General features: G+C 37.9%; 1 pseudogene; it reads left to right on the top strand.

Annotated features, from left to right (window-relative positions):
• Positions 1–536: 536 nt before the first annotated feature.
• Positions 537–24,829, top strand: LOC136125911 (NADH dehydrogenase [ubiquinone] 1 beta subcomplex subunit 2, mitochondrial pseudogene; annotated as a pseudogene).
• Positions 24,830–25,605: the final 776 nt, after the last annotated feature.

Raw genomic sequence — 25,605 nt, 5'->3', positions numbered from 1 at the left:
CAGCCCTACACATGGAAATGGTGAGGAGACCACTGGGTGTGGGTGGGAGGAGGCCACCCAGGAGGTTACCAGGCCACACGTAGAGCCCTACACCATCCTACAACCGTCCAGGCTCTGTTGGGAAGTGGGTCTTCCCAGCCCAGGGAATGGACTGCACCAACAGCACCTGGTCTACGGACCACCATAGGATTCCTTCAGGCCAAGGCTCCTAATGGCTCTGAACCCCGAAAGAAGGTGTTGTGTGTGAGTGGAAGAGGGAGAACCCAGTCTTCTCTGGGAAGATGCAACTTCCTCAAGAGATTTGTAGGGAAACTTGAATTCTGAGAAGTTAAGAACCAGAGGGAGAGCTGAAAGATGAGGCACACCCCAAAACATCTGGGTTTAGAAAGTGGAGCAACTAGCCAGGACATTTATTAGACAGAGAAAAGTTTTATAGAAAAACAATTTAGAAATCAACTAAGACTGGGCGGGGCGCCAAGGGAAGTGACGTGAAGCGGCGGTGCGGCCTGGGGATTGCTGTCCAGTTGCGGGTTGGCATGTCGGCTCGGACGCGGCAAACGCCTTTCCAGGGCGTTGGAGGCCACTTCTTTAGGGGCTGCTGCGCGCGGGTAGCAGAAGGCGCTGGAGTCCGTCATGCTGGTGGAGGTGTGCATATCGAGCCCCGGTACAGACGGTTTCCCCAGCTGACCAGATCCCAGGTGATCAAGGTGGAGTTCTTCAGTGCAATCATGTGGTTCTGGATTCTCTGGCGATTTTGGCATGACTCAGATGCCGTGCTAGGTCACTTTCCATATCCAGATCCTTCCCAATGGACGGATGAAGAATTAGGTATCCTTCCTGATGATGAGACTGAAAATGTAGACTCAACTCTTTCCAAGAGCCAGGTGAGAATTTCAAGAAGTTCCAGACATCATATTGTATATTAAAATTGTAAATTAAAGTGTTTTGGTCAAGAAAAAAAAAAAAAAAAACTAAGAGCAAACTTTGAGCAACCATCAGCAAATAGAAATAAATAAAACCCCAGATGTTAGTATATGAAAAAACAGGTGGAGCATGATGGGTGTGTGACCATGTAATTTTTGGTTCAAAATAGGAAAACTTTGAGAGTGAGAGAAAACATTAAAAAGAAGTAAAGTTTGATAGCTGTTTATTGAGTACAAATTAGTTGTATTATATTGTTGGAGCCACCATACTGTCCTATTCAAAAACTATTTTAAAAATAACTTTAAAAAAAATGTATAATCTATATAAATTAACATGGAAGCAAAAATTACCCCCCCAAATTTATATTGATTATGTGGACATCGTAAAATAGTATCTTAAATTCTTATCCTTCGTTTCTATTCATGTTTTTTAACCAATTTTTTAGTCATATCTGTCTCTAATACCAAGACACTAGTATTTTTCTGAAGAATGTATTCTCTTTCATTATGCTTTTTTTGTTTTTGTAAATTTATTGAAGTGTAGGTATACACAAAAGTGCACAGATCATAAGTGTACAGTTTGATGAATTCTCACAAAGTAAATAGGTCCATGTAACCAGCATTCACATCAAGAAATAGAGTGTTACCAACACCCCGAAAGCCTCCTTGTGTTGCTTCCCCTCACTCCTCCATCAAATTTAACTACTGTCCTCACTACCAACACCATGGACTACTTTTGCTCACTTTTGAACTTTATATAAATGCAATTATGCATCTTTCTCTTAGAATTATGTTTGTGATGCTTATGCATATAGTTGTGTGTAGTTGTGGTTTTTTTTGTTCTTGTGGCTGTACAATGTAAGAATATATCACAATTTACTTTTTTATCCATTCTACTTTAGAAGAATATTTGGGTAATCCCAAATATTCTTTTATGAATAGTGCTGTAATAAACATTTTTACACGTGTTTTGGATACATTTATCTTGAGCCTGTAACTAAGGAGTGGAATTGCTTAGGGTATGGTGTATGTTTAGAGTTAGTATGTGTATGTTTAACTTTGGTAGATACTGCCAAGTGGTGTTCCAAAATGACTGTACCAGTTTGCATTTCCACCACTAGGGTGTAAGGGTTACAGATGCACTGCTTTGGGGCTAGCATTTGGTATTGTCTCTGATTTTCATTTTAGCAACTCTGGTGGGTGTGTAGTGCTGTATCATTGTTTCGGTTAGTGATTGCTGTGTAACAAAATACACCAAAACTTACAGGCTTAAAATAACCACTATTTTACTACATGGGCCAATTACATGGGTCAGAAGTTTTGGCCTGTTGTCATCTGGGCAGTGTTTTTGCTAGTCTTTCCAGGGGACACTTATGTTGCTGTAGTCATCCAGAGGCTAAACTGGTACTAGACAGTCCACCACGGCCACACTCACACGTCTGATATTTGGTAGTTGTTGTCGCCTCTGCCTCCCTCTCCAGATATTCTGTCATTTTCAAGGGGGCTGGCCTGGGCTTCTTTGCATGGTGGCAGCAGCATTCCTAGGAGGTCCACAGCATCATTTTTTCCACATTCTCCTGGCCAAAGCAAGTTACAAGGCCATCTCAGATTCAGGGTGTTCTGGAGTCTTGTATGAAAACATGTTGTACTTGTGGAAAGTAACATTATCTTTTCATGGGAGGAAAAGCAAATTCTCATTTCAAAAAAGCCATGCCTGCAGAGACTAAGAAATTAATGAGGCTGTGTTTGCAAACAATCTAACTACAATTATTGTGTGTTAATTTACATTCCCCAGATGATTAATGGGTTTTTCACTTTTTCACAAGTTTATGGCCCTTTCAAGGCTTGCTCATGTCTTTTGCCCTGTGAAGCTGTGTATTATATATTTTGGACAAATGACCATTGTTAGATGTATATATTATATATAATCTTTTTTCTATGCACTGGCCTTTTAACACTTAACAGTATCCTCTGATAAACACAAATTCTCAATTTTAATGTAGTCAGCCCTTTTTCTTTTTTTTTTTTGCAGTATGCGGGCCTCTCACTGCTGTGGCCTCTCCCGTTGCACAGGCTCCGGATGCGCAGGCTCAGCGGCCATGGCTCACGGGCTAACGCGTGTGCTCCGTGGCACATGGGATCTTCCCAGACCAGGGCACGAACCTGTGTCCCCTGCATCGGCAGGCAGACTCTCAACCACTGCGCCACCAGGGAAGCCCTCAGCCCTTTTTAAAATAACACTTTTGTTCCTAATTTAAGAATACTTGCTTACCAGCAAATCATGAAGATATATCGGGTTGACCAAAAAGTGCCTTTGATTTTTCAGTACAAATAAAGGGCACATTTTTCATTTTCACCAAGAACTTTATTGAACAACGTATTCACCCTTTTGTTCCACTACCTTCTGTAATTTTGCAGGTGACTTCATAATTCCATCTGCCCAAAACTTTCTTTTTGAGCAAAGAACTGTTCCAGGTGCCTTTTACAGTCTTCCAGGGAATTGAAATTTTTTCCATTAAGAGAACTTTGTAAAGACTGAAATAAATAGAAATCCGAAGGTGCTATGTCTGGTGAATACAGCGGATAAATCAGAACTTCCCAGCCAAGCTGTAACAGTTTTTTTGCCTGGTCGTCAAAGAAACATTCGGTCTTGCATTATCCTGATAGAAGAATATGCATTTTCTGTTGACTACTTCTGCACACTTTTTATCGAGTGTTGCTTTCAGTTGGCTAATTGGGAGCAGTACTTGTTGGAATTAATTGTTTGGTTTTCCGAAAGGAGTTCATAACAGAGGACTCCCTTCCAATCCCACCATATACACAACATCACCTTCTTTGGTTGAAGCCTGGCCTTTGGTGTAGTTGGTGGTAGTTCACTTCACTTGCCCCATGATCTCTTCCATTCCACATTATTTTTTGTACAGTATCCACTTTTCATCCCCTGTCACAACTTGTTTTAAAAATAGAATGTTTTCTTTATGTTTAAGTAGAGAATCGCATGGAGAAATATGGTCAAGAAGGTGTTTTTTGCTTAGCTTATGTGGAACCCAAACATCAAAGTTATGACCATAACCAAGCTGGTGCAAATGATTTTCAATGCTTGATTTGGATATTTTGAGTATGTTGGCTCTCTCCTGTGTGGTATAACATTGATTGTTCTCAATTAATGTCCCGATTTGCTTGCTGTCAACTTCAATTGGTCTACCCAACTCTGGAGCATCCTCCAGCAAGAAATCTGCAGCACAGAACTTTGCAAACCATTATTGACACCTTTGCTCAGTCACGGCACTTTCTCCATACACTGCACAAATCTTTTTTTGCATTTCAGTTGTGCTTTTACCCTTCTTGAAATAATAAAGCATAATATAATGAAAATGTTGTGTTTTTCTTCCATCTTCAATATTAAAAGGGCTCTACAAAAATTCACCAATTTTTATGTCTTTTTTAATGCACGCTGATATGACAGCTGTCACATACAGTCTAACAAAATTGTGTCCCATGACGTTAAAGACAACTAAGTGCTATTAGAGCCCTCTTACGGAAAAAACAGAACAAGCATTTTGGCCATCCCAATATTTATGTTATATTCTTAAAGTTTTATAGTTTTACTTTTTATATTTACATGAACAATCCAACTGAAATTGATTTTTGTGTAAGCTGGGAAGTAGGGGGTCAAGATACACTATTTCTTCCACATGGTAGCCAGTTAATACAATATGTTAAAAATAACTTTTATACACTACACTGGAGTGTCACTTTTGTCATAAAGTACATGATGGTATATGTGTGTATCCATTTCTGGACCCTATGTTTTTTCCAATATATCTGTCTGTTCTTTCACCACTAGGACAAAGTCTTAATTATTGCAATTTTAAAATGCCTTAATAGCTGATGTTCCAAGTCCTCCAGAATATTCTTTCTGCTCTTCAAGATTGCCTAAGTTGTTCTTGGCATTTTGCATTTTCCTGGACATTTTAGAATTAGTGTGTCAATTTTCTGAAAAGAAGTTGGGATTTTGATTAAGATTGCTTTGGATAGAATAACTTGGGGGGAAGTGACATCTTTGCAATATCAAGTCCTCCCTTCCATAAACATGATATGCCCCCTCCATTTATATTGTTCTTCTTTCATTTATAGTAATAGTATTATATAGCCCCTAGTGTAGAGAAGTAGAACATCTTTCATGACATTTACTACTATTTCCTCTTTTTAACTGAAAAATTTTATTGCGATCGTTGAAGATTCCTATGCAGTTACAAGAAATAATACAGAGAGATCCTGTGTACAATTTACAAAGTTCCCCTCAAAGGTAACATTTTGCAAAATTATAGTATACTATCACAGCCAAGATGCAATCTACCAAACTTATTAACATTTCCCAGTTTTACTTGTACTCTTTTGTGTGGTGTGTGTATTGAGGTCTATATAATTTTGTCACATGATAAGTTTGGGTATTCACCACCACAGCTGTTTATTTGTTGTTTTGCTAAGAAATAAACAGCTCCATCACCAGAAGGATCCCTGGTGTTGCCTGTTTATAACCAAACTCACATTCTTCACACCCACCCTCCTCCTGTCCCTAAACCCTGTCAAGAGCAAATCTGTTCTTCATTTCTAAAATGATGTCTTTTTTTAAAGTTACATAAATAGAATCTTATAATATATAACATTTTTGAATTAGCTTTTTTATTCACCCAGCAAAATTTCATGACGATTCACCCAGCGTTGCACCTATCACAAGTTCATTCTTTTTAATCGCTGAACAGTATTTAATGGTAAGCCTTTAACATAGTTTAACCATTCACTTGTTTAAGGAAAGCTTGGCTGTTTGCAGCTCTTGGCTATTATGAATAAAGCTGCCATGAACACTCATGCATGATTTTTTTGTGAGAACCTAAGTTTTCATTTTATTTTATTTCATTCCCAAGATGGCAGCTGCTGGTCGTATGGTAATTGTATGTTTAATTTCACAAGAAACTGAATGACTGTTTTCTAGAATGATGGATCATATTATATTTCCAACAGTAATATAGGAGTCCCCAGTCTCACCAGTATTTGGTGTTGCCACAATTGTTTAAATTTTATTTTAGCCATAAGATATATCTATACTGATATCTCATTGTGGTTTTAATTTGCATTTCCTTGGTGGCTAATTATGCTGAACATCATATTATGGGCTTATTTGCCATTTGTATACTTCTTTGGTGAAATTTCTGTTCATGTATTTGTCATTTTCTAATTGATTTTTTAACCTGTTAAATGTTTAGAGTTCTTTATATATTATATGTATTAGTACTCTGCTGGATATGTGGTTTTCAAATATTTTCACCCAGTTTGTATTTTGTCTTTCATCCTCTCTACATGGGTTTATGCAGAACAAAAAAAATTTTTAATATTAATAATCTCCAAGTTATCAAATTTCCCTTCTTTAGTCATTTCTGAAAAGCATGCTATTTTATATAGACTCTTTAAACAATTTTATATAAATATTGACACATTTGGTCTATTATCTATCATCTTACTATGTGTTTTCTATATACCTCTTTAATGTTCCCTTTTGTCTGTTTACCTTCTAAATAAATTAGATATTTTTTATTATTTTTTCTATTAACTTATGACTTATACATGCTTTCATTTTTCATTCAGAATTTATCCTAGATATTCTAATAAGCATTCTTGACTTATTTTAACAAAAATTAGTAATTTTACCATTTTTCCAATAGTTCTAAAACCTCAAAACATGTTTCTTTTTTATATACCTTTTCTATTGTTCTTTATCTTCTCCTGCAGTTCTGTGTTTCCCTGTGGGGTCATTATCCTTGTGCTTAAAAGTTTTTTCACTTAGATTTCTCCTTTTGGTATAGGCTTATTTGTTAGAAATTCTCTCTGTTTTTTATATTATTCAATCGATAGAAAAGTTTTTCTCATAACAGAGCCAACTCATTTTCATCAATCACTTTTCCTTTAGCATGTATGCAAGAAATATTAGAATTAAAAATATATTATTTTGGAAAATGAGTCAACTGATCTAAATGAAAAGTTGTGCTTTATTGAGTAATAAGTGTTCCTTCTGAAGATACATTTGTTAAAACATCATCTTTGAATGCAGTCTTCTTAAAATAAGAACTTACTTTTGAAATAGATATTGATGCATCTTCTGCTGATTTCTGTCCCCTAGTTTTTATGTGGTTGTTAATATAGCCCTCATAATTGTTATGTCTGCATTTTGTGCATGTTTGTTAACATTCTTGAGAAACTAATTTTAGTACTTAATTTGTCATCAAACATCTATTTTAATATTTGAGCTCATTGCTGCTGAAAGGATTCATTAAACTCTTTTAACAGTATTACCAAATGATGTAATTAACAACTAAATTTACAAGGTGCAAAACATAGTAAAAGCATTCAGACTACTGTCTACATTCTCAATGACAAGGTTCTTCAGTGTCTATTTTTTTAAATTGTATTTCGGAAGCCTTCAACCTATTGTTACATGTATTTCCCACAGATCCTACTGACTAGTAACCTGGAGGTTTGCATACCTCCCGGGAGGCACACAGTGAGAAAACTACCTCAGACATCTAGAGACTGGCTGGAGCAGCAGCTCTGAAAACTTCTCCAACCACCCAACTCTTACCAAAAGCAAGTTCATGTGCTCCATGCAAAGTGAGGCCAAACAAACAGAAACATCAGAGTTTGGAGCAGAGAAAGGTTTATTGCAGGACCATGCAAGGAGATCAGTGGCTTAAGCCCCAAACGCCTCGAAGCGTTTTGGCAGAGCAAAGTGAGGGAAGGGTGTGGTTAGTTGTTACGAACTTCTTGGTGTAGGAATCTTTTGTTCTTCCAGCTGTCCACATAGGTCAGGTTACGATGTTCCTGTAAACTTTGAACAAGACAAATGTTATTCTCTATTCTGAAACTTTTTATCTGTTTAAGGTTGGAGCCTTGAGAATAGGCTATCCTGTATACTTCAGGCTATAGGCAACATTCTTTTATGAAAGGTGCAGAGCCAGCGTGACAGCACAGACAACAGAGCATAGAGGTTAAAGTAAAAGGAACAGATCTAATACGGAGTCAGATTTGTTCTTCCCTATTACACAGCCACCACAGAGACTGCAAGAAATTAACTGTCCCTAGCCATTAGGTTCAAGCACAACTCATTTTTTAAGCAAGCTTTCTGCATGCTGTCCCCCAAAATGGAGTTGTTAATTATAACCTGGAAAAGATGAGCAAAAAGGGTACATAAGTTGTTCCTGGTGGTTTTAGTTTTAATCATGGGTTAAATTGGAAAACTCTGTTTACTATGTACGTGCTTCATATACATATACTACTTGATGAAACCTTGGCAGAAATAGGAACTACAAAATTCAAACTCAACATGAATTGCTTTAATGTAACTATTAATAACAAGAATTGTTAAAATGTAAAACCTGTTAAAATGTAAATTCTAACTAGAAAGAATGTCAAGACAATAGTCATGAAGATTTGTAATCACAAAGGACTCATAGAAGAGAATTATCAAAATGAGGTAAATACATGGAGAAAAGGGTCCAGGTAGGAATAAAGTGATTATTGTCACCCTGATATGGTGATCAAGAATTACCACTAAATATCAAGTAGAAGGAATTCAGTTGCCATTAATTACCCACACGTCTGGTATTTAGCTTGCTGTGTAATAACTGTTTAACAGTACAATTGTGACCTTTTTTAAGGTTCCGTCATTCCTTGCAAACATTTTTGATCCAAGAACCCATTTATCCAGCTACCATTATAAGTAAGCACATAGCTACCTCTGACATCTGCCAAGGTTAAAATCAGGCGAGCAACACTATCTATGGAGTGTTAAAATTTCAGGGTCTGCCACATATTACATTAGCAAAGACAATGAAACAGGAACATTAAATGTGTGGTCACAGGTCAGAGTCTTCATTCCTGCAAAACCAAAGTATTTTAATAAAACATGATGGGGTATAAAGGCAGAAAGTTGAGTTGACCAAATGAAAAGAGTCCTCACATGGCAAGTGAACAGGTTGGAACATCTATCCTTAGGCACAGGGAACCATTGAAAGATTGTGAGCAAGAAGAGGGACTATGAGAGGAAAACTGGAGGAATATTAATCTGGTAGAGATGTGAGCACAGGATAGAGGAAAAGCCTGAAAGTAAGGCCATGCTCTGGAAGACATTACAATCGTTCAAGAATGAAGCAACAAGACTGAGGGATTGCTTTTTCTCTGACATTGGATTTACTTTGTATGTTTAAATTTCACCATTGACTAGAAGTTTTGTAGCAGAATAAAAATATATGTAGGCTGAATCTCACCTGGTATTAACAGATTGGGTTCCAGAATTTCCCTGTTAAGTGTCTAAAACTATTACTGGATCACCATTCCTTTCAGTGGTGATGGCTTTCACCCATCAAATGGGAATGATAATAAGACCCTGAAGCAGAAAGGAGGAGGATGAATTACTATTTTGAACACTAATTTTATGCTGGCTGCTTTAACATCTCATGTAATTCCTCCACATTAGAACACAGGTATTATAATATACATCAACAGATAACGAAATTCAGATCCAGTTTAAATTATACAAGATGATAAAGCTAGTAGCTGGCAGAGCAAAGATTCTAAGCCAGGTGTGAATAACTATGAAGTTTATATTCTTTCTGTCACTGAGCTGTCTGTTGTGGACAAAAAAGTGAGAGAGAGAGAGAAAAAAATTAAAAGAGAAGCTTGGTTTTCATGTGGTCATCATTGTAATTATAAATCAGAAAATATAAATCTTTTCATTTAGGTATACCTTAGATTAACTAATGTATTAATTGCTACTTGAGTATCTACAGGATGCTAATTTAGAGCAAGAATAAAGAAATACAACATTTGGGTGTCAGGCAGTGCTAGTGTCACTACATATGTCAACTACAATCAACCACTGCCTACACTATTCTGATACTAGTGATTACATTCTGGGGAAGTAATGTTTTCCTCTTTCAAGGAAAATCATAGAACTCAGTATCAGACTCACCAAGCATCAGAGAAGAAATAAGACACTCTCATCATGATGACGTGGGCACAAAGATGAGATACGGTGAGTGGGACCACGAGTGGGAGCCCCTGAGCTTCACCAGCATAACACTCTGCTGAGGACAGTGGCACAAAAGGGTCTTCTCCCTTCCCCAGCCTGCCCACCTTCCACCCAGCACATCAAATATTTTCTGGCTCCCTTTGTGCTCATAGCTCTGGAATGCCTGGCTTTGATACTCTCCAGGACCCTGCCCTTTGAGACTGATAGTCACACTGAGTTCCTCAGTTATGACACTTGGTGTGCCCCCAAAAACTGGCTTCATTAAGCTGATCCCTGGCACTCTTCACTCTTGGCTGCTTCCAGTGGTCCAGTTGGCCTCAACTAGTGTGAGCACTTGGAACACACGTGCCAGCACTGCACAGAGAGAGGGCTAGTTCCTATGTCTTATTTCATCATATGTCAACTACACAAGTAGGTGCCGACAAAAGGACAGAGCTGAAGAACTCACAATGTCTGAGGACAGTCTGGGGCCCGGTGTCCTCAAGCCCATGTAAGGAGGAGGACTGGTTGCAATGGCTCTGAAGGATGAATGGCAGGTTCAGACAAAGCTAAGCCCCATTGGTGATCTACTTTCACATAAATGGGACCATGGGACTCAATGATTAGAGCAATTCTCCTGCCACAAAACAGGGTATGTATAATTTTAATTGAAGCCGTGCCTTTCCTTGTACTTAATTCATTGTGTTCTTTAATAGTTTATTTAATAAACATTCTTTAAATACTTCATACCTGTTGGACAACTTTACAACCTTTTAGTTATCAGGAAAGTATAACAAATCACAATAAGATATCACTGCACACCCATCAGAATGGCTGAAATTATTTTTTAATTGACATATTTGCTAAGAAAGTAGAAAATTCATTCACTGCTGATGGGAATGTAAACTGATATAGTCACTTTGGAAAACTGTTTGATGCTTCACTAAAATGAAACACCTGCATATCATGTGACAGAAATTTCACCCCTGGTAGGTACTCAACAGAAGCAGAATTGTGTTCACCAAAACACTTGTTCAAACATGTTCTTAAAAGCATTATTTGAAATAGCCCCAAAGTGGAAAGACAGATAAATGAATTGTGGTATTTTTATACAATGGAATACTATTTACCAATGAAAATGAACAAAATAAAAGTACTCTGAAGTATAGGTAAATTTCACAAACATTCCCCAAAAGCAGCCTGACACAAAAGAGTAAATCCTGACTTATTACATTTATATAAAGTTCAAAATTAGGAAAACTAATCTATGGTGTTTGTTCAGGACAGTGTTTACCTTTGGGAGGATGGAGAGGTTAGTGATGGGGGCAAGAAGGGGGGTTCTGGAACAATGGTAGTACTCTTTCCTATATTGGCTGTGTGGACATATTCACTTTATGATAACACTTTGAACACTTATGATGTGTGCAATTTTCTGATGTATTGCATTCTAATTTAAACATCATTATAGGAAGAAAGGAAATAAAATAGAAAATGCAAAGGATAAGGTGGTCTGTTATTCAAGGGATATAGACAGTGTTGCATGTGTGGTCTCAGGCGTCTCAGAAATATCTTCTAGGATGGACTCAGAGATCTTAACACAGGGGACTCAAAGTCACAGACAAATTTTCTCCCTTGAGTTCTGGAAGCTCTGTTTTAAAAAAGCCTTTATCAGGTGTGGAGAAAAGGGAACCCTCTTGCACCATTGGTGGGAATGTAAATTGATACAGCCACTATGGAGAACAGTATGGACGTTCCTTAAAAAACTAAAAATAGAATTACCATAAGACCCAGCAATCCCACTACTGGGCATATACCCTGAGAAAACCATAATTCAAAAAGAGTCTTGTACCAAAATGTTCACTGCAGCTCTATTTACAATAGCCAAGACATGGAACAACCTAAGTGTCCACTGACAGATGAGTGGATAAAGAAGATGTGGCACATATATACAGTGGAATATTACTCAGCCATAGAAAGGAATGAAACTGAGTTTTTTGTAGTGAGGTTGATAGACCTATAGACTGTCATACAGAGTGAAATAACTCAGAAAGAGAAAAACAAATACCATATGCTAACACGTATATACGGAATCTAAGAAAAAAAAATGGTCATGAAGAACCTAGGGGCAAGATGGGAATAAAGATGCAGACCTACTAGAGAATGGACTTGAGGATATGGGGAGGGGGAAGGGTAAGCTTTGACAAAGTGAGAGAGTGGCATGGACATATATACACTACCAAATGTGAAATAGATAGCTAGTGGGAAGCAGCCGGGTAGCACAGGGAGATCAGCTCGGTGCTTTGTGACCACCTAGAGGGGTGGGATAGGGAGGGTGGGAGTGAGGGAGACACAAGAGGGAAGAGATATGGGGTATATGTATATGTATAACTGATTCACTTTGTTATAAATCAGAAACTAACACATCATTGTAAAGCAATTATACTTCAATAAAAATGTTTAAAAAATTAAAAAAACAATAAAAAAGCCTTTATTTAGATTCCTTATTCTCCAAAATGTCTTCTAGAGGGTTTTTAACTATCAGAATTTAAAGGCTTATGTATGTGTTGTCATGAGTATTGGTGAGAATGGGGAATGTGGCTTCTGACAGCATCTACCCATTGAATCATTGGCTGCATTCAAATTTTCTCTTCATCTTTGGTTTTCAGAGGTTTGAAATATGTTGTGCCTGTGACCAGGTGCTGTTTTATGTATTATTCTTGATTTCTGAACTTCAAGGATCTCTGGTTTATTGTATGTTACTAATTTTGGAACATTCTGTGTTATTTCTTCAAATACGTATATCTTCAGACCCATTCTCTTTCTTCTCTCTCTGGGATTCTAATTTGTGTAAGGTCATTTAATATTATCCTACAGCTCTTGGATGCTCTGTCCCATTTTTTTCTACTTTGTTACTCTTTGTATTTAAGTTGGGGTAATTTCTATTGACCTGTCTTCAAGTTTCCTGATTGTTTTTTTCAACTGTGTCAGGTCTACTGATAAGCCCATTGAAGGCATTCTCCAGGGAAATCATGTGTGCTTCTGATTTCTCACATTTCCAGTGATTTTCATAGTTGCCATCTCTTGATGAAATTACCCATCTTGATGAAATTACCCATCTGATCTTGCGTGTTTTCTACCTTTTCTATTTAAATATTAATCATAGTTATCTTAAATGACCTGTAGCTCTAACACCTGTGCCATATCCAAGTCTGGTTCTGATCTTTGTTACTTGTCCTTGCTCCTTTGTATGCCTCTTCATTTTTTCCTGAAATCTAGACCTGTTACAGAGGAGAGTACATACTGAAGTAAATATTTTTTTTATATTTAGAGTGAGTGTAACTTCTCTTCTGCAAAGTTTTTGATAAAGGGGTATGTGTTAATCAAGTTCAAACACAGTTGGGCTGGGTTTAAAGTTCGTGGGTGCTGTGGTTACTCTAAGTACACTAAAGGTTCAAATCCCTCTGATTCCTTGTATTTCTCTCTCTTGGTTTGGAGTCCTTCTGTTATACTGTCCCTTACAGTCAATCTGATTCTCTTAGCTTTCCTAGTTGTTATTTTAACCCAATGTCTGTTAACATAGTGTGGTTATGTTTTCTGAAGTTTTTCTTAAGCCTCAGTCTCAGGCAGGCACTGTGAACATTCATCTTGGGGTTTGGTCTTTACAAGTGATCCTTCCCCCACTAGATGAATTCTGGGCCTAGTATGTATACCTGCCCCTCTCCCATTGGTAGAGATATGTTCCCTCCCTTACCCTCCTCCCCCTCCCCTAGCTGTAGTGGGTTGCTACAAGTACCCTTAGTCTACAGTTTTTAGTACCTTTCCCCTGAAGTTTAGGACTTTCATTCATAGTATTGATAGGTTTGGGCAGATTTCACTATGGCTGCTGTTTCCCTCCCCAGGCCAGACCACAGGTGGGTGGTTTTCTCTGGGGTTTCCTCATTCTTCCCTGTGGGAGCCTGATGGAGTTCCTGGAGAAACAGCCTGCAAGAAAGTGTTAAGATCCCTAAGTTTTCAGTCCTTAGAGTCTGTCACACTCTCATGTTAGCCTACAATTGGCCTTCAGAAATTCATTTAAAATGTCTACTTTCATTTTCTTACTGCCATATTTAGCATTCCATGGTTTCTTGTCCAGGTAAATCATCTGGCTTTGTCTCCTTGCAATGTACTGTCTCTCACTATAGATTTCAGGTTAAGTATTCACCTTATGACCTCTGTTCTCTGATTAGCTCAAGAAAAGTCATTTTTTTTTTAAACATCTTTATTAGGGTATAATTGCTTTACAATGGTGTATTAGTTTCTGCTTTATAACAAAGTGAATCAGCTATACATATACATATGTTCCCATATGTCTTCCCTCTTGCGTCTCCCTCCCTCCCACTCTCCCCATCCCACCCCTCCAGGCTGTCACAAAGCACCGAGCTAATATCCCTGTGCCTTGCGGCTGCTTCCCCCTAGCTATCTACCTTACTACGTTTGTTAGTGTGTATATGTCCATGACTCTCTCTCGCCCTGTCAAAACTCACCCTTCCCCCTCCCCATATCCTCAAGTCCGTTCTCCAGTAGGTCTGAGTCTTTATTCCTGTCTTACCCCTAGGTTCTTCATGACATTTTTTTCCCTTAAATTCCATATATATGTGTTAGCATACGGTATTTGTCTTTTTCCTTCTGATTTACTTCACTCTGTATGACAGACTCTAGGTCTACCCATCTCATTACAAATAGCTCAATTTCATTTCTTTTTAAGGCTGAGTAATATTCCATTGTGTATATGTGCCACATCTTCTTTATCCATTCATCCAATGATGGGCGCTTAGGTTGTTTCCATCTCTGGGCTATTGTAAATAGAGCTGCAATGAACATTTTGGTACATGACTCTTTTTGAATTTTGGTTTTCTCAGGGTATATACCCAGTAGTGGGATTGCTGGGTCATATGGTAATTCTATTTGTAGTTTTTTAAGGAACCTCCATACTGTTCTCCATAGTGGCTGAACCAATTCACATTCCCACCAGCAGTGCAAGAGTGTCCCCTTTTCTCCACACCCTCTCCAGCATTTATTGTTTCTAGATTTTTTGATGATGGCCATTCTGACTGGTGTGAGATGATATCTCATTGTAGTTTTGATTTGCATTTCTCTAATGATTAATGATGTTGAGCATTCTTTCATGTGTTTGTTGGCATTCTGTATATCTTCTTTGGAGAAATGTCTGTTTAGGTGTTCTGCCCATTTTTGGATGGGGTTGTTTGTTTTTTTGTTATTGAGCTGCATGAGCTGCTTGTAAATTTTGGAGATTAATCCTTTGTCAGTTGCTTCATTTGCAAAGGTTTTCTCCCATTCTGAGCGTTGTCTTTTGGTCTTGATTATAGTTTCCTTTGCTGTGCAAAAGCTTTGAAGTTTCATTAGGTCCCATTTGTTTATTTTTGTTTTTATTTCCATTACTCTAGGAGGTGGGCCAGAAAGGATCTTGCTGTGATTTATGTCATAGAGTGTTCTTCCTATGTTTTCCTCTAAGAGTTTGATACATTTAGGTCTTTAATCCATTTTGAGCTTATTTTTGTGTATGGTGTTAGGGAGTGATCTAATCTCATACTTTTACATGTACCTGTCCAGTTTTCCCAGCACCACTTATTGAAGAGGCTGTCCTTTCTCCACTGTACATTCCTGCCTCCTTTATCAAAGATAAGGTGTCCATATGTGTGTGGGTTTATCTCTGGGCTTTCTATCCTGTTCCACTGATCTTTCTGTTTTTGTGCCAGTACCATACTGTCTTGATTACTGTTGCTTTGTAGTATAGTCTGAAGTCAGGGAGCCTGATTCCTCCATCTCCTTTTTTCGTTCTCAAGATTGCTTTGGCTATTAGGGGTCTTTTGTGTTTCCATACAAATTGCGAAATTTTCTGTTCTAGTTCTGTGAAAAATGCCAGTGGTAGTTTGATAGGGATTGCATTGAATCTGTAGATTGCTTTGGGTAGGAGAGTCATTTTCACAATGTTGATTCTTCCCATCCAAGAACATGGTATATCTCTCCATCTATTTGTATCATCTTTAATTTCTTTCATCAGTGTCTTATAATTTTCTGCATACAGGTCTTTCGTCTCCTTAGGTAGGTTTATTCCTAGATATTTTATTCTTTTTGTTGCAGTGGTAAATGGGAGTGTTTTCTTGATTTCACTTTCAGATTTTTCATCATTAGTATATAGGAATGCCAGAGATTTCTGTGCATTAATTTTGTATCCTGCTACTTTACCAAATTCATTGATTAGCTCTAGTAGTTTTCTGGTAGCATCTTTAGGATTCTCTATGTATAGTATCATGTCATCTGCAAACAGTGACAGCTTTACTTCTTCTTTTCCGATTTGCATTCCTTTTATTTCCTTTTCTTCTCTGATTGCTGTGGCTAAAACTTCCAAAACTATGTTGAATAAGAGTGGTGAGAGTGAGCAACCTTGTCTTGTTCCTGATCTTAGTGGAAATGCTTTCAGTTTTTCACCATTGAGGATGATGTTTGCTGTGGGCTTGTCATATATGGCCTTTATTATGTTGAGGAAAGTTCCCTCTATGCTTAGTTTCTGGAGGGTTTTTATCGTAAATGGGTGTTGAATTTTGTTGAAAGCTTTCTCTGCATCTATTGAGATGATCATATGGTTTTCCTCCTTCAATTTGTTAATATGGTGTATCACATTGATAGATTTGCGTATATTGAAGAATCCTTGCATTCCTGGAATAAACCCCACTTGATCATGGTGTATGATCCTTTTAATGTGCTGTTGGATTCTGTTTGCTAGTATTTTGTTGAGGATTTTTGCATCTATGTTCATCAGTGATATTGGCCTGTAGTTTTCTTTCTTTGTGACATCCTTGTCTGGTTTTGGTATCAAGGTGATGGTGGCCTCGTAGAAGGAATTTGGGAGTGTTCCTCCCTCTGCTATATTTTGGAAGAGTTCAAGAAGGATAGGTGTTAGCTCTTCTCTAAACATTTGATAGAATTCACCTGTGAAGCCATCTGGTCCTGGGCTTTTGTTTGTTGGAAGATTTTTAATCACAGTTTCAATTTCAGTGCTTGTGATTGGTCTGTTCATATTTTCTATTTCTTCCTGATTCAGTCTTGGAAGGTTGTGCATTTCTAAGAATTTGTCCATTTCTTCCAGATTGTCCATTTTATTGGCATAGAGTTGCTTGTAGTAATCTCTCATGATTTTTTTTATTTCTGCAGTGTCATTTGTTACTTCTCCTTTTTCATTTCTAATTCTATTGATTTGAGTCTTCTCCCTTTTTTTCTTGATGAGTCTGGCTAGTGGTTTATCTATTTTGTTTATCTTCTCAAAGAACCAGCTTTTAGTTTTATTGATCTTTGCTATCGTTTCCTTCATTTCTTTTTCATTTATTTCTGATCTGATTTTTATTATTTCTTTCCTTCTGCTAGCTTTGGGGTTTTTTTGTTCTTCTTTCTCTAATTGCTTGAGGTGCAAGGTTAGGTTGTTTATTCGAGATGTTTCCTGCTTCTTAAGGTGGGCTTGTATTGCTATAAACTTCCCCCTTAGAACTGCTTTTGCTGCATCCCGGTCATTGTGTCTCCATTTTCATTTGTTTCTAGGTATTTTTTGATTTCCTCTTTGATTTCTTCAGTGATCACTTCATTATTAAGTAGTGTATTGTTTAGCCTCCATGTGTTTGTATTTTTTACAGATCTTTTCCTGTAATTGATATCTAGTCTCATGGCGTTGTGGTCAGAAAAGATACTTGGTACAATTTCAGTTTTCTTAAATTTACCAAAGCTTGATTTGTGACCCAAGATATGATCTATCCTGGAGAATGTTCCATGAGCACTTGAGAAAAATGTGTATTCTGTTGTTTTTGGATGGAGTGTCCTATAAATATCAATTAAGTCCATCTTGTTTAATGTATCATTTAAAGCTTGTGTTTCCTTATTTATTTTCATTTTGGATGATCTGTCCATGGGTGAAAGTGGGGTGTTAAAGTCCCCTACTATGAATGTGTTACTGTCGATCTCCCCTTTTATGGCTGTTAGTATTTGCCTTATGTATTGAGGTGCTCCTATGTTGGGTGCATAAATATTTACAATTGTTATATCTTCTTCTTGGATTGATCCCTTGATCATTATGTAGTGTCCTTCTTTGTCTCTTTTAATAGTCCTTATTTTAAAGTCTATTTTGTCTGATGAGAATTGCTACTCCAGCTTTCTTTTGGTTTCCATTTGCATGGAATATCTTTTTCCATCCCCTTACTTTCAGTCTGTATGTGTCTCTAGGTCTGAAGTGGGTCTCTTGTAGACAGCATATATAAGGGTCTTGTTTTTGTATCCATTCAGCCAATCTGTGTCTTTTGGTGGGAGCATTTAGTCCATTTACATTTAGGGTAATTATCGATATGTATGTTGCTATTCCCATTTTCTATATTGTTTTGGGTTCGTTATTATAGGTCTTTTCCTTCTCTTCTCTTTCTTGCCTAGAGAAGTTCCTTTAGCATTTGTTGTAAAGCTGGTTTGGTGGTGCTGAACTCTCTCAGCTTTTGCTTGTCTCTAAAGGTTTTAATTTCTCCATCAAATCTGAGTGAGATCCTTGCTGGGTAGAGTAATCTTGGTTGCAGGTTCTTCTCCTTCATCACTTTAAATATGTCCTGCCAGTCCTTTCTGGCTTGCAGAGCTGCTGCTGAAAGATTATGGGGATTTCCTTGTGTGTTATTTGTTGTTTTTCCCTTGCTGCTTTTAATATGTTTTCTTTGTATTTAATTTTTGAAAGTTTGTTTAATATGTGTCTTGGCATATTTCTCCTTGGACTTATCCTGTATGGGGCTCTCTATGCTTCCTGGACTTCATTAACTATTTCCTTTCCCATATTAGGGATGTTTTCAACTATAATCTCTTCAAATATTTTCTCTTCTTCCTCTGGAACCCCTATAATTTGAATGCTGGTGTGTTTAATGTTGTCCCAGAGGTCTTGAGACTGTCCTAAGTTCTTTTCATTCTTTTTTCTTTATTCTGATCTGCAGTAGTTATTTCCACTATTTTATCTTCCAGGTCACTTATCTGTTCTTCTGCCTCAGATATTCTGCTATTGATCCCATCTAGATTATTTTTAATTTCATTTATTGTGTTGTTCTTCATTGCTTGTTTCATCTTTAGTTCTTCTAGGTCCTTGTTAAATGTTTCTTGCATTTTGTCCATTCTATTTCCAAGACTTTGGATCATCTTTACTATCATTATTCTGATTTCATTTTCTGGTAGACTGCCTATTTCCTCTTCATTTGTTAGGTCTGGTGGGTTTTTATCTTTCTCCTTCATCTGTTGTATGTTTCTCTGTCTTCTCATTTTGCTTATCTTACTGTGTTTGGGGTCTCCTTTTTGCAGGCTGCAGGTTCGTAGTTCGTGTTGTTTTTGGTGTCTGTCCCCAGTGGCTAATGTTGGTTCAGTGGGTTGTGTAGGCTTCCTGGTGGAGAGGACTAGTGCCTGTGTTCTGGTGGATGAGGCTGGATATTGTCTTCTTAGTGGGCAGGTTCACGTCTTGTGGTGTGTTTTGGGGTGTCTGTGGACTTATTATGATTTTAGGCAGCGTCTCTGCTAATGGGTGGGGTTGTGTTCCTGTCTTGCTAGTTGTTTGGCATAGGGTGTCCAGCACTGTAGCTTGCTGGTCGTTGAGTGAAGCTGGGTGCTGGTATTGAGATGGAGATCTCTGGGAGATTTTCGCCATTTGATGTTATGTGGAGCTGGGAGGTCTCTTGTGGACCAGTGCCCTGAAGTTGGCTCTCCCACCTCAGAGGCACAGCACTGACTCCTGGCTGCAGCAGCAAGAGCCTTTCATCCACACGGTTCAGAATAAAAGGGAGAAAAAGTAGAAAGAAAGAAAGAAAGGAAGGAAGGAAGGAAGGAGGGAGGGAGGGAGGAAGGAAGGAAGGAAGGAGAGAAGGAAGGAAAGAGAGAAAGAAAGAAAGAAGATAAAATAAAATAAAATAAAGTTATTAAAATAAAAAAAAATTTTTTAAGAGAAAAAAACACGGACAGATAGAACCCTAGAACAAATGGTGGAAGCAAAGCTATACAGACAAAATCTCACACAGAAGCATACACATACACCCTCACAAAAAGAGGAAAAGGGGAAAAAATCATAAATCTTGCTCTCAAATTCCACCTCCTCAATTTGGGATGATTCATTGTCTATTCATGTAATCCACTGACGCAGGGTACATCAAGTTGATTGTGGACCTTTAATCCGCTGCTTCTGAGGCTGCTGGGAGAGATTTCCCTTTCTCTTCTTTGTTCTCACAGCTCCTGGGGCTCAGCTTTGGATTTGGCCCCACCTCTGCGTGTAGGTCACTGGAGGGCGTTTGTTCTTCGCTCAGACAGGACGGGGTTAAAGGAGCAGCTGCTTTGGGAATTCTGGCTCACTTAGGCTTGGGGGAGGGAGGGGTACAGAGTGCCAGGCGAGCCTGCGTCGGTAGAGGCCAGCGGATCGTTGCACCAACCTAAGGCGCGCCGGGTGTTCTCCTGGGAGAAGTTGTCCCTGGATCCCGGGACCCTGGCAGTGGCGGGCTGCACAGGCTCCCGGGAGGGGTGGTGTGGATAGTGACCTGTGCTCGCACACAGGCTTCTTCGTGGCTGCAGCAGCAACCTTAGTGTCTCATGCCCGTCTCTGGGGTTCACGCTTTTAGCCGCGGCTCGCACCCGTCTCTGGAGGTCCTTTAAGCAGCGCTCTTTATCCCCTCTCCTCGCGCACCAGGAAACAAAGAGGGAAGAAAAAGTCTCTTGCCTGTTTGGCAGGTCCAGACTTTTACCCAGACTCCCTCCCGGCTAGCCATGGTGCACTAACCCCCTTCAGGCTGTGTTCACGCCGCCAACCCCAGTCCTCTCCCTGCGTTCTGACCGAAGCCCAAGCCTCAGCTCTCAGCCTCGCCCACCCCGGCAGCTGAGCAGACAAGCCTCTCGGGCTGGTGCATGCCGGTCGGACCGATCCTCTGTGAGGAATCTCTCCGCTTTGCCCTCTGCACCCCTGTTGCTGTGCTCTCCCCGATAGCTCGGAAAACTTCCCCCTCCGCCACCTGCAGTCTCCGCCCATGAAGAGGCTTCTAGTGTGTGCAAACCTTTCCTCCTTCACAGCTCCCTCCCACTGGTGCAGGTCCCATCCCTATCCTTTTGTCTCTGTTTATTATTTTTTCTTTTGCCCTACCCAGGTACGTGGGGAGTTTCTTGCCTTTTGGGAGGTCTGAGGTCTTCTGCCAGCGTTCAGTAGGTGTTCTGTAGGAGTTGTTCCACATGTAGATGTATTTCTGGTGTATCTATAGGGAAGAAGGTGACCTCCATATCTTACTCTTCCGCCATCTTCTCCTCGTCCCCTATAGGTGAAAAATTCTTAACAAAATATAGAATTTAGCAATAGTTTTTAAAAAATTACATACTGTGATTAAGTTTAATTTATTCCAAGGGTGCAAGGCATATGATATTTGACAATTAATCAATGTAATCCACCATATAAACTTGCTAAGGAAGAAAAAACATTCATATTGATTGATGCAGAAAAAGCATTTGACAAAATTTAACAATTACTCATGATAAAATCTCTCAGAAAATAAGAATAAATGGAAACTTCCTCATCTTAATAAACAGCATGTGCAAGCTAACTATCACTATCATTTTACTTGATGGTAAAAGACTGAACAAAAGTAAGGGTGTCTACTTTCATCACTTTTATTCAACCTAATGCTTCAAGTTTTAGGCAGTGTAAGAAAGCAATACATGAAAATAAAAGGCCACCAGGTTGTAAAGGAATAAATAAAATTACTGCTATTGCAGTTGTCATGATTGTCTACATAAAAAATCTCAAGGAATCTGCCAAAAACTTCTAGAATTATTAAGTGATTTCAGTGACATTGCAGTTTACTAGATCAACATAAAAATTAATTGTACATACACACATATTAGCAATGAATACATGGAGACAAATTAAAATAAATTAAAAATAAAATAAAATAATAAAATTGTAAAATCACAAAATAGGTAAGTATAAATTTAGGAAAGCAAGTGCAGGACTTGTATGCTGACAACTGCAAAATGTTAATGAAATGAGTCAATGAGGATCTAAATAAAAGGAGATCCATACCATGTTCATGAATTAGAAGACTTAGCACAACAAAGATGTCAGTTCTCCTCATACAGATACACGAGGTAATGACAATTCCTTATCAAAATCCCTGTAAGACATTTTTGTAGATAGAGCCAAGATTATTCTAAAAATTATATTGAAAGGCAAAAGAACTAAAATTTCTAAAAGAATTTTGAAAAATAAAAACGAAGTGGAAAAATCAGTCTACCTGGTGTCAAGACTTCTTATATACATAAAATAACAAGACCAAGTGATATTGGCAGAAGCATAGCCACACAGATTAATACTTGATCCAAGTGGGCTTTAAAAGGTTGATACTTAATTTCCAAAAATTTGCACAATTTTTAGCTATCTTTCAGTTATTGATTTCTAGTTTAACTCCACTGTGATCTGAGTACATATTTTGTCTGACTTTTATTCTTTTAAATGTGTTATATGTGGTTTAGGGCCTGGATGGGTTGCATCTTAATGGATGTTTCATGTAAGCTTGTGAAACATGTGTATTCTGCTGTTGTCATATAGAATATTTTATAAATGTCAGTTATATAATATTGATTTGTACTGCTGTTCAGGTTTCCTTATTTTATTACATAGGTTAAAAAGAAATACAATGGAGGAAAAAGAGCCTTTTCAACAAATGTAAATAAAGCAATGTGGCATCATAGGCAAAGAAAAATGAACTTCAACATAAACCTTACACGTTAGGTGAAATTTAATTAAATGTATCACAGACTTAAACATAAAATTTTAAACTATAAAAAACTTTAGAAAACAATATAGGAGAAAACTTTGACACCTATTTCTAAACAAAGAGATCTTTCATTTGACAGCAAAAGCACAATCCATAAAAGAAAAAATGATAAATCAGATCTCATCAAAATTATATAGTTTGGTCTGTGGGAAACCCTTTTAAGAAAATGAAAAAATAAACTATATACCAAGATAAAATATTGGTAAACCACATACAAATCCTACAAACAACTAGAACCTAGAATCTATAGAATATATATATATATATATATATATATATATATATATATACAAACTCAACTTTAAAGAAATAAACAATTCAATTAGGAAAATGGGCAAAAAACATGAAGAGATATTGTATCACAGACAGGCTATACAAATGGAAAATAAGCACAGGAAAATATATTCACATTCATTAGTCATCAGGAAAATACTAGTTAAAACCACAATGGGATATCACTACACAACTATCAGAATGCCTAAAATATAACATAGTAATCACACCAAATATTAATGAGAATAAAAAGAAACTGCATCACTGACATATTGTTCGTAGGAATGTAAAGTGGTCCAATCACTTGAAAAACATTTGGGGGTTTCGTGGAAATGACTAAATATGCAACAACCAAAGACCCACCAAATTCACTGAGAAAATTCCCAGAGAAATACTTATGTTTACATAACAATCTGTACACAAATGCTTACAGAAGCTTTTTTTTTATTATAATGCAAAATTGGAAACACCCCAGATGTCATTCATAAACTGTGATACATGCATACAATGCTACAATACTTAGCAGTAAATATGAAAAGACTATTGAAGCCCTCAACATGTACGAATCTCCAAAGAATTATTCTGAGAGAAGAAAGCCAAAGGTTGTATATTGTATGATTCCATTTAAATAGCATCTTGAAATGGGAAAATTATAGAAACGGAGATAAGGATTAATGAGGGAGCAGAGGCAGGAGGAAAGCAGGTGCAGCTGTTAAAGGGCAGGCAATATATGGGATCCTTGTGAGGATTTAAATGTTCTGTATCATGAGTGTATCAATGTCAGTATCCTAGGTGCTATATTTAACTATAGTTTTTCAAGGTGTTATTATGAAGGAAATTGGGTAAAGGGCATACAAGATCTCTATATTATTTCAACTGTCCAATTTCAACAGTTATCCACAAATAAAAAGTTTAATAAAAGAAGTTCTCCACACCAGCCATCCCATCCACACAGTTCTATACTCTAGACAACGTCACACAGATTAAAGTGTATTTTCTTAATTTATATTATTTTCTTAGAGTTTAGTGGCATATCAGTTTATTACCATTTGGATAACAGTTTCTTGCATAGAACTCAAGCTTTGGGCCATTCTCTTATCACCAATAAGTCAACTGAGGCATGAAATTTGCCTTTTACCTAAATTAAATACCAAAATGCAAGACACATCTTAGTAAAACTATTTTGTTAGCAGAAAACTGGCTCCAGTAGTTAAAATGTTTAATATAAACCACATATTTCTATATAAATATTAATTAGGATGATCTAGTACACTTTATCAAATATTTTTTGGTTGTCTGTTATTTGCCAGGCACTCATGATATAATGGTGGATAGCACATGTTCTGTGCCTTTGAGGTACTCACAATATTGTGGCACAGGAGTTAAGTGTACAACATGGACTCTTCTATGAGACAAAAAGAACACAGGAGAAAGATGATCAACTTCCTGAGAGGGTCAGGGGAAGCTTTAGTAAAGAAGGATGATCGGAGTCGCAACTGTAAGAATGACTTAGAAATGTACTCTATTAACAGGGAGGGGAATTGAATTTTAAGAGGAATGAATGTCATATAGAAATTGACAAAGGCATGGGGCAGCAATTGGTGGTGGTGATGGTGGTGGCAGTGATTGTAATAGTGGTGAAGGTAATGCTCACCAGTGCCAGTGGTGGTGCTGGATTTGGAGGTGGCCCTGTTGTTGGTAGGTAGGAGTAGTAGTGGTGGTGATAGTATTGGTGGTTGTGGTGCTTGTGGTGGTGGTTACTGGTGGTGGTGGTAGTTGATGGTTAGTATGGTGGGTTGTGGCAGTGGTGGTGGTATTGGTGATGGTGGTGATGATGGAGGTGGTGGGAGCAGTGATGATGATGATGATGGTGAAAATGATAGGTAGTGTCCGTAGTAGCAGTGGCAGTGCTTGTAGATGCAATATTGTGGTTGGTGGCAATATTAGTGGTGGTGGCAATGCTGGTCATAGTGATAGTTTTGGCGGGGATGTTGCTAGTGGTGGTGGAGAGAACAGTGCAGACTTGTGGTTGCTTTTGATGGTGGCCATGGTGATATTGGTGGGGTGGTGGTTGTGGTGGTAATAGGAGGAATGAGGATGCACATGAGCTGGGAAATAACTTAGGACCAGGTTAATATTCTTGCATATTATTACAGAATGGAGACTGTGGATAATCTGGAGGCTAAAGGGTAGGTTCTTAGGAAGTATCCCAAAAAGGGTCGAAGTGAAGGGAGGAAATAGCAAAGATCAACAATTTCAGACAATTTTAACATATTTTCCATAAAAGCTGCTGTATTCCTGAAGACATCAAACTTTCAAAGCTTGCTTATGTCTGTTTTCATGTCTGCCCTTGACTCAGGATGTAACCTTTAGCAAATGATTTAAGCTCATTGCCTACATGTTCTCATTCACCAAATTAAAGCATCAGCCTCACTAATGATTCTCCTGGAAAGAATGACTACTATTTGAGAACTTTTGTGCT

This window comes from Phocoena phocoena, chromosome 7, assembly GCF_963924675.1.
Source record: "Phocoena phocoena chromosome 7, mPhoPho1.1, whole genome shotgun sequence".
Taxonomy (NCBI): domain Eukaryota; kingdom Metazoa; phylum Chordata; class Mammalia; order Artiodactyla; family Phocoenidae; genus Phocoena; species Phocoena phocoena.
This window is presented reverse-complemented; position numbering and strand designations above follow the sequence as displayed.